Source organism: Macrotis lagotis, chromosome 6, assembly GCF_037893015.1.
Source record: "Macrotis lagotis isolate mMagLag1 chromosome 6, bilby.v1.9.chrom.fasta, whole genome shotgun sequence".
Lineage (NCBI taxonomy): Eukaryota > Metazoa > Chordata > Mammalia > Peramelemorphia > Peramelidae > Macrotis > Macrotis lagotis.
In genome coordinates, this window is record NC_133663.1 from 167222408 (window position 1) to 167232175 (window position 9768).

Genomic DNA, 9768 nt, shown 5'->3' on the forward strand with positions numbered 1-9768 from the left:
CAAGAAAAACAGAAATTGGGCTCAGGCTATGATAGAGCTCAAAAAAGACTTTGAAAATCAAATGAGGGAGTTGGAAGAAAAACTGGGAAAAGAAAGGAGAGAGATGCAGGAAAAACATGAAAATGAAATCAGCAGCTTAGTCAAGGAAATCCAAAAAAATGCTGAAGAAAATAGCATGCTAAAAACCAGCTTAGGTCAAATGGATAGAACAGTTCAAAAAGTTATTGAGGAGAAGAATGCTTTAAAAAGCAAAATTGGCCAGATGGAGAAAGAGATAAGAAAACCCTCTGAGGAGAACAAATCCTTCAGACAAAGAATAGAATTCAGGGAGACTGATGAATTTACCAGAAATCAGGAATCAATACTTCAAAACCAAAAAAATGAAAAATTAGAAGAAAATGTGAAATATCTCATTGAAAAAACAACTGATATGGAAAACAGACTTAGGAAAGATAATTTAAAAATTACTGGAATACCTGAAAGTCATGATCAGGAAAAGAGCCTTGACATCATTTTCAAAGAATTACTACAGGAAAATTGCCCTGATATTCTAGAAGCAGAGGGCAAAATAGAAATGGAGAGAATCCACCGATCCCCCAGAGAAAGAGATCCCAAAAAACCAACCCCTAGGAATATTATAGCCAAGTTCCAGAACTCCCTAGTCAAAGAGAAAATATTATAAGCAGCCAGAAGGGCACAGTTCAAATATCATGGAGCTGCAGTCAGGATCACACAGGACTTAGCAGCAGCTACATTGGAAGCTTGTAGGGCTTCAAATACAATATACCAGAAGGCAAAAGAGCTTAGAATGCAGCCAAAAATGAACTACCCAGTAAGGCTGAATGTCCTCTTCCAGGGAAAAAGATGGACTTTCAATGAAACAGGGGAATTTCAAAGGTTCCTTTTGGAATGGCCAGAGCTGATCTTCAGATACAGGACTCAGGTGAAGCATGGAGATTGGAGGAGAGGGGGGAAATATGAGGGACTTAATGAGGATGAACTGCATGTATTCCTGCATAGAAAAATGACACTGATAATACTCATATGAACCTTCTCAGTTAATAGAGCAGGCAGAGAGAGCTTTTATAGTTGAAGCACAGGAGAAAGCTGAATTTGAAGATAAAATATGGTGTAAAAATGGAGTCAACAGAAAAAAAGGGAAATGGAATGGAAGAAAGGAAAAGGAGAGGAAGAATAGTCCAAGATATTTCACATAAGATTTTTTTTTATTACAATGAGCTATTGCAATGATATGGAAGGGGGGAGGCAAGGGGGAATGAGGGAAACTTTGCTCTCATCAGAGATGGCTAGGAGAGGAAACAGCAAATATACTCAATGGGGTATAGACATCTGGAGTAAGAAGGAGGGGGGAGCAGGGGGAAGGGGTGGAGATGTGAATAAAGGAGGAGAGGATGGACCATGGGAGGAGAGTGGCCAGATATAACACATTTTCTTTCTTACTTCTTGCAAGGGGCTGGGAATAGAAGGCCTGCCCAGGACCATAGGGCCAGGTGGATTCTGGGCCTAAGGGGTGGTATGGGGGCTCAGGGCTTCTTGGCCCCAGGACCAGGGATCTGTCTGCTGTGCCACTCAGCGACCCTACAGCAGAGTCATAGTGAAAGGAGAGAGAAAATAGAGTACATGGTAGTGGAGAAATAAGAAAGGAGGGAGTTGTGATCAGCAATGGCAATGGTGGAAAAATATGGAAATAACTTTTGTGAAAGAATGAGATCCACCCATGACAGAGTTGTTGGAGTTGGAACAAAGACTCAAGCACATTTTTTGTTATTATTATTTAGGGGAGGGTGCAGGGCAAGTAGGGCTGGATGGCCTGCCTGGGGCCACATAGCAGGGTGATCTTTAGGTGTCTGGGGCCGGATTTGGACCCAGGTGCTCCTAGCTCAAGGGCCAATGCTCTGTCTGCCACCCAGCCACCCCTACTATTATTACTATTTTATTTTATTTTGGTTTTTTTTTTCTTTCTTTCTTTCTTTCTTTCTTTTTTTTTTTTTTGGTTTTTGCAGGGCAGTGGGGATCGGGTGGCTTGCATGTCACTCAGCTGGGTGATTGTTGGGTTTACAAGGCTGGATGTGTACTTGGGTGCTCGTGGCTCCAGGGCTATTGCTTTGTCCATTGCACCACCTGTCCATGCCTACAATTATTACTATTGTTATTTTTTATTTTAATTTTTTTCTCTCCCCTTTACTTTTTTTGCCCAAACAAGTCTATCTATATTCATGGGGGAGGAGGGTTATTTTGTAAACAGGAATATTTTATTAATGTAAAAAAAACATTTGTACAAAATGAGAATAAAAAAATAAATTAAAAAAAGAATTTTATAACATTAAATAAGATAGTGAAAAATGCAACTTTAAATATTACATATCATTTTTTCATAAATATTATTTACCTAAAATGAATTCATGTCTATACCCATTCCTATATCTTCTAAGAGTTTTATAATAGAAAGAGCATTAAAATCAGTCAGGAAACATGTATTTTCATGCCATTTCTGGTAACTAGCTTTATGACTTTGAGAAAGTCACTTATTTTTCTGACCTTTTTTATCTGTTTCTCATCTATGAAAAACTGTTATGAGATGAAATGAGACATATTTTAAAATACTTTGTGATTATAAGAATCTATTGCAAAATGTATAGTTTTATTATATCCTTAGTATATTCATCCTGAGTATATTTCTCAAAGTTTCTGCTATACAATGTCATGATCATTGGTATTATTATTGCTTGATTTATTTTATAAATTGATTTACACTCATATCAGTGTGCTTATATTTATTATGAAATCACTCTGAGCAAAGGCAAACAAAATACATACAATAGTGTATAGAAGAACTAAAGCCACTCCAAATTGGAATTTACATAATTCTTCTTAGTAGGAAGAATTATTTTTTATATTCCTAGCTGGAATAAATAAGTTAATATGCATATTTTAATTAAAGGGTTTAAAACTTTAAAATAAATGGTTATGTTTTTAGAGAGCCTTTTACATGAAATGTCCTTCATCATTAAAGATTTATAGTTGGGAAAATAAATTGGATATAAAATGGTAGAAAATTATATTGCCTCTGGGGAAACATTTTCAAAAATCTTTCAGATCAAATAATAATCTCACTGAACTGAAATAGTGTGCATCATTTGAAAAAATAAAAATGTTAATTATTTTAGAGATATATTCTAGGATATAAATTAGAAAAGTCAAAAGTTATCTCAATTTTTTTTTTGCTTATAAATTCAGAAATTCAAATTTTCACATTCCTGAAACCTTTCTCAATCAATCACTTTTGTAATATCCCTTGATATGTTCTTTCTCTCTTCTGATACTTCCTCTAACCATTCTGGTGCAGGCTCTCATTACTTAAATCCTGGACTACAGCAATAGCCTTCTAGTTTTTCTGTTTGTCTCTCCTCTTTCCAGTCTATCTTTCAGTTGGCTATGAAAGTTATTTTCCTAAAGCACAGGTCCAACCATGTTTACTATGCTCAGTACTCCCTCCATAAACACCAGCAGTTCCTGTTTCCCAGTTTCAGGATCAAATACAAGATCCTTTGGCAAATTTAACTCATCAGCTTTTCTAGTCTTCTACCTTTGATCCTGAAACACTGGTTTCTTTGATGTTCCTCAAACATCTTATTTCCTGGCATTTTCTGTCTGTTCTCATCTCTGAAATGCTTTTCCTCCTCCGATTCATTTTGGCTTCTGGCTTTTTTTTGGCTTACCTTAAATCTCAAATAAAATCCTAACTCCCAAAAGAAGTCTTTCCTATCCCTTTTTAATTCTAGGACCTTCCTATCCTTAATTACATCCTATTTATCATATATATATATATATATATATATAGATACATATATATATATATGTATCTATATATATATATTGTTTGGAGGTATTTGTTTGCTTCCAGACTTACTCATTAGAATGGAGATTGGGGCCTGTCTTTTATATATCGATAGATATAGAGAGGCAGCTATAATCTATGTATCTATCTATCTGTCTATCTATCTACACACACACACACACACACACACACACATCCATACATCCCAAGTAATATACGAAATGCACTTATTAAGTGATCAATATATGCTATAGACATGAAAGGAATTCAAAGAAACTGCTTTGATAAGAATAGATTTCATAGGGGCGGCTAGGTGGCCCAGTGGATAGAGCACCAGCATGGTAGTCAGGAGTACCTGAGCTCAAATGCAACCTCAGAAGCTTACTAATTATCTAGCTGTGTGGCCTTGGGCAAGCCACTTAACTCCATTTGCCTTGCAAAAAAAAAAATTGTTAGGAAGGTCTTCTTCATTCAAAATGAAATATATACTTTCTTATAATATAACTAACTGCTAAGATATGCGAAACAAACTATAAGTGTTACAGTAATTTGGAGGAATGGGACACTAATGTAGACTTAAGTGGTCACAAATGGCAGAAATATTAACATGGTTTGGAATGCCTTGTAGGAGGTATTCCCTTTAAGGTAAGAATGCTTTCAAATATGGTCGGAAAAGAGAACTAAGGGTCCCGTTGAGATAATGAGACCATCCTTCCAAATATGATTGGTATAGAGTATTTGGGTTTAAGATTAGGGCCCCTGGGGGCCGCTAGGTGGATAAAGCACCGCCTTGGTGAGTCAGGAGTACCTGGCTTCAAATCTGGTCTTGGACACTTAATAATTACCTAGCTGTGTGGCCTTGGGCAAACCACTTAACCCCATTTGCCTTGCAAAAAACCTAAGATTAGGGCCCCCTGGAAAATTTGAATTTCTTAAGTTTATCAGAATTTCTGCTGCCTCACAGGGACATCTTTCTGACCCAGTGCTGTCTTAGAAAATGGTCCACAAAGGATTGGTTTATTTTTTTATTAGAAAACTGCATCATTTTCATCTTATTTAAGTCATTTTATTTTATTGAATTTTATAGTTCATGACTATTACATCACAGTCCAATCACAAGTGGACTGTCCTAAACTAATCCTGACCCAGAATGCCTCTGAAGGTTTTATGAAAATATTGAAGGAAGAGTGAGAATTGGAGAGGCAGGGAATGTTCCAAGCAAAAGTATTTCAAGTTCTTTTTCTTTTAGTTTTTTTTTTTTTTTTGCAAGGCAATGGGGTTAAGTGGCTTGCCCAAGGTCACACAGCTAGGTAATTATTAATTGTCTGAGGCTGGATTTGAACTCAGGTACTCCTGACTCCAAGGCTGGTGCTCTATCCACTGTGCCAACCTAGCCACCTCTGTTTTTCTTAATAAATCTATTTTTGTTATAGGGAAAATGAGTTATTCGGTATTTCCTAAAATATATAACCTTCTTCCAAATCTGATGTCAATAACTTCAACCAAGTTAAAGTGTTTTATGACAGCAGACACTAAGTGAGATAAGTGAAAGTGATAAATTCTTTTGGGGGAAATAATAGCAATTCATCCTTATAGTGCATCTAAACATTCTTCACAGAAGATACTGTCAGAACTAGGATTCAAAGCAAGATGTCCTAACTCCAAGTTCAGCAGACCCTAAAAAAGGAAAATCCTTCTAATACTAAATGGTATCATCCTGCTGATTAAGTTGAAAGGGAAGACTTTGGAGATCAGTCAGTATATTTCTTCCTCTCCTATTTTTCTCTTATCTTTTGGCTAGCAGGCTGAGTAATACAAGTAGAATCAATTTGAATGGAGAGCCTGGGTTCAATTAAGGGCAGCTGAATTTGGTTGCCAACCTATCCTCAATATTTGCTTTGGGTTGGATCACTTCTGTCACACTGCTTGGGTCAGTGTTGTAAGGTAGACACAGGGACAGACTTGATAAATCCCATACAGGTACATACTGAATAAATGAACCTGGATAAATAAACCACCTACTCTTTTTTGTCCCCAGAAGTTCTTCAGACTATAATAAATTGTGAAACAGGTACTGCCAGACCAGTACAAATAGAGAAATTTTCATCTTATACCAAAGAAGTTACAAATGTGTTATGAATACAATGTATAGCACCAACTTTTAGTAGAGCACAAAAAATGTTTTCTGTAAATCCTTGTGAACATTCCATCCCCCTTTCTGTCCCACTCTGTAGTTTTCCACCTTATCTCCTAGGATTTTGAGTTGGAAGGAACTTAGAACTTATCTATTTGAGATAACTGACATTTTACAGAAAAGGTTGCTGAGGTCTAGAAAGGTTAAGTAATATGCTTGAGGTGAAACAAAACAACCCCCCCAAAAAAAAAAGAAAAGCAAACATATGTTTCTAGTCACTGGTGCCCTTTTTAGTTCTTTGTAGGGCTGAGGTCTACCACAAGAGACTGAGAGGCAAAGCATTCCCTCAAGGTTCAAGAGGAAAGAACCATATAAGTCAAATTGCTTGTAAACTAGTAAACATTAGACACAGAACTAAAACTCAGTCCTCTGACTTCAAAGAAAGTCCCCTTGCCATCATGCCATTTTATATCCCCACCACCATTCCTTGTCCATTCAACCCAGAGGAACCAAATATTTCCTCTATCCCTTTGACTTGGGAAACTTCAGGTGCTTTCTTTTCCTGTCCCTTACCTAGTTTAACAAGGCAAATAAAAAGGCCTTAGTTTGGAAGAAATATGAGTTGAAAAGGCTAATTTCATGTACATATACATATATTTTATATATATATATATATATATATATTACACATATAGACATATATGTCTATATGTGTAGGTATGTATGCCTATATACACACATACAAACATATGTGATCAGGAATATTCAAGTAGGATAGCCCCTCATATTTCATAGTTTCTTTTTTAAGTAGAAGCTTAGAACATTATTGTCTTCACTGGTCTAACAAAGGACATTGATCATATTCATTCTGTTTTGAGTATGGCAGATTGAGCATTTGAAATAATTTTGTGGAAAAAATGAACTAAGCCTGAGAGGGTTCTGTCATTTACTTTTTATTCTGCTTTCATTATTCTCAATATACATCAGTAAAACAGACTTTCATTTAATTCAGGCTGGATTTGTTCAAGGTTAAATCTGAACCTACCCTGGTTATGAGTGTAGGCCACTATATTAGCCTAGAAATGAAAGTGAAAAAATCCCAGATGCTAAAAAGAAAGGGATTTTCCTCATAATGTCACATCTCCTCATTCAAAATTATAATTTAAAAAACACTTGGAAGTCATTATTGTGGGAGGGTCTTGCAGTGATAATAGTCTTTTTGAAAATACCAAAGACAAATACAACAACAATACTTCTTAAGACAATGAGGTAGATATGTTCCAAGTATGATGTATGTATGATTAAATTCATCTATCAAAGCTGCTTTAGATTGTACTGGTATTATTTTATTGGAAAACAAGGCATATTTTATAACCTAGAATATAAATTTAGATACCTAGGAAGAAAGGGCAAATAAATCTCTTTCCTAACCAAAGGAGTAAAAGAAAGGTAAATGAAGTTATTATCTGCTTAGTTATTTGTTCCCTTCATAAATCTAAAATCTACATGTAACAGTTATGGAACTTTTTCCTTTGTTTATGCATATAGATCCATATTTATCTATGCATAAACATTCTGATACTGATCCTATCTTAACAACCTCATTGAAACTTATCAAGAACAACATGATCAAGTTGCAGTTTTTGTAGTCTTCTTGGCTAGAAAAGGAAAAGACTTAATGGATCCCATTTACTATGAATGATAAAAAAGAAAATGGTTCCCAAATCTCCTTTTGGAGTCTTTGGCTCCAAATTGATGTTAATCATTTTTAAATATGCGTTGTGCCTTTTTTCTTTAAAGTTCCTACCCAGGACTGTCATCAAGACAATAATCAGAAAGTCTAAATTCTCATAGAAATTGATAACTCCAGTATTCACAGGCTCTATCCCACAAGAGTCCAGCAGGCAAAAACAGAACTTCTCCGGAGACTCCGACCAAGCAAGATGCTCCTAGTTTGCTGTACACATTCTCAAAAATTTTTGAATTTTCAGTTTCTTTTCCAAAGCTATGTTTTTGACCATTGGTGCCATTTTTAGCCCTTTGTAAGGCTGAGGTCTACCACAAGGGCCTGAGAGGCAAAGCATTCCCTCAAGGTTCAAGAGGAAAGAACCATATAAGGCAAGTCAGATTGCTGGTAAATACCTTCCTGTGGTTAATATTTTAGTGAAGGGGTGGTTTTTAAAGGTGTGACAGCTGAATATGTCAGTTCACCTGTGCATTAGCCTGAGTGGTTGACCACATCACTACTTTGTTTCCTCTGATTTAATTTGGAACCACAGCGGTTATGAAAATATCAATAATGAACAATAACATATCCATCTGCCAAGTTATGATCTATTATTCAGACTTCTTTAAGAAAGTAAGTTCTTGTTTTTAACCTCTAGTCATTTTTATTCACCACAGCCCTTTGAAGTAGGGAGTCTCAATAGCATTATTCCCATTTCACAGATGAATATGAGGCCCAAATCGATTAATCACACATACAGAGGCAAATACAGAATAAGAAATATTTTTTTTCCTGTGAAAACTCTTATCTTTTCAACAATATAGCTTAACCCCGAGATGGAATTCACTTATCTACATCTCAGTTCAGGATACTTGCACTGTTGAAGTGTAGCCAATCTGAGAAATGAAGACTGCCAAAGGGATAACCTCCAGCTGACTGGTCAAGGCAACAGTGGAGGGATTAAAGCCATATCTCCTAGGACACTAAGGGCAGCTGAACATACATGCCCCAGCTCTTTAATACTCAGGTGTTGCTAAACCAGGAAGATGTATTGTATTGGTGGTCACCCTAAAGAAAGAGATGCTCAGCAGCCCAATGAATAAAAAGGAGGTCTGATTAGAAAACAGCAAACCAAGGAGGCAGGGAGGGTGGAGGAGGGGCAGCGCGGCCTCCTTTGGAACCGACCTGGCGCATAAACTTCTCCCCCCACCTGGAAACAGCAAGTCTTCCCCTGAAGCAAAAGCAGCCAGCAGTGGGCCAGGGGAAGCCACACGGTCTGCTGCCTCTGCGGGTATCGTCCATACCCCTCCCCGGCTTCCAGAAGCCCTCTCTCCCCCACCCCCCCAGCCCCACTGCACCTGGAGCGGAGACAGGCCTGGGGCTTGACCAAGGGAGAGAGCTCACGACCCCTCCGCCCTCAGCGTTTCACACAGCCAAGGCCAAGGCCAGAGGAGCCGGCAGCCCCCCACCCCCGCCCCCGGCTCCAGAAGGACAGCTCCCCGCAGGGGCCCGCCAGGGTGGGATGGAGGGGGAAGGCGCATCCCCAAACCCGGCGGGTCGTGGAGCCTGACCCTGCCCCACTTCTTCCAGCCTTCTCCGACCTTGGGCCGGGGCCAGCCGAGAGGGAGGACCCCCGGGGCCGTGCGGATGCCCCCGCATCCTCCCACCTGCCCCGGCTCCCCCTCACCCCCGCCCTCCCCCATCCCCACCGCCGGCCTCCGGCCCACCCCCTGGGAGATGCAGAGGCGAAGGCGCACGGCGGGCCCCAGTCTCCCCCAGACCTCAGCGGCGGCGACCAACCTGTAACCCTCAGAACAACCATGGGCACGGGCATCGCGGGGAGGCGGCGGCGGCGGCGGCGGCCACAGCGGGGAAGCTCGGGCCGGGGAGAAGCGAAGCCGGCAAGAAATCAGTCACCGGGGCGCGCGCGGCTCCGGCACAGGCGGAGACTCCCCAGCGCCTTACCTAGCGCAGCTCCCACCCGTCACTGCGTGATCGAGGGGGGACTGGTGGCTGTGGCTCTGGGGCTGTTTTATTCATGTTGTTACT

At 39.3% G+C, this 9768-nt stretch overlaps 1 long non-coding RNA gene across 1 annotated transcript in view; it reads right to left on the reverse strand.

Moving 5' to 3' along the window:
- The window catches only part of LOC141491244 (uncharacterized), a 33788-nt gene extending 24237 nt beyond the window's left edge, over positions 1–9551 (reverse strand). Inside the window, exon 1 of the long non-coding RNA XR_012469537.1 lies at positions 9520–9551. This is a non-coding gene — a long non-coding RNA (uncharacterized LOC141491244). The remainder of the gene's footprint in view (positions 1–9519) is intronic.
- Positions 9552–9768: the final 217 nt, after the last annotated feature.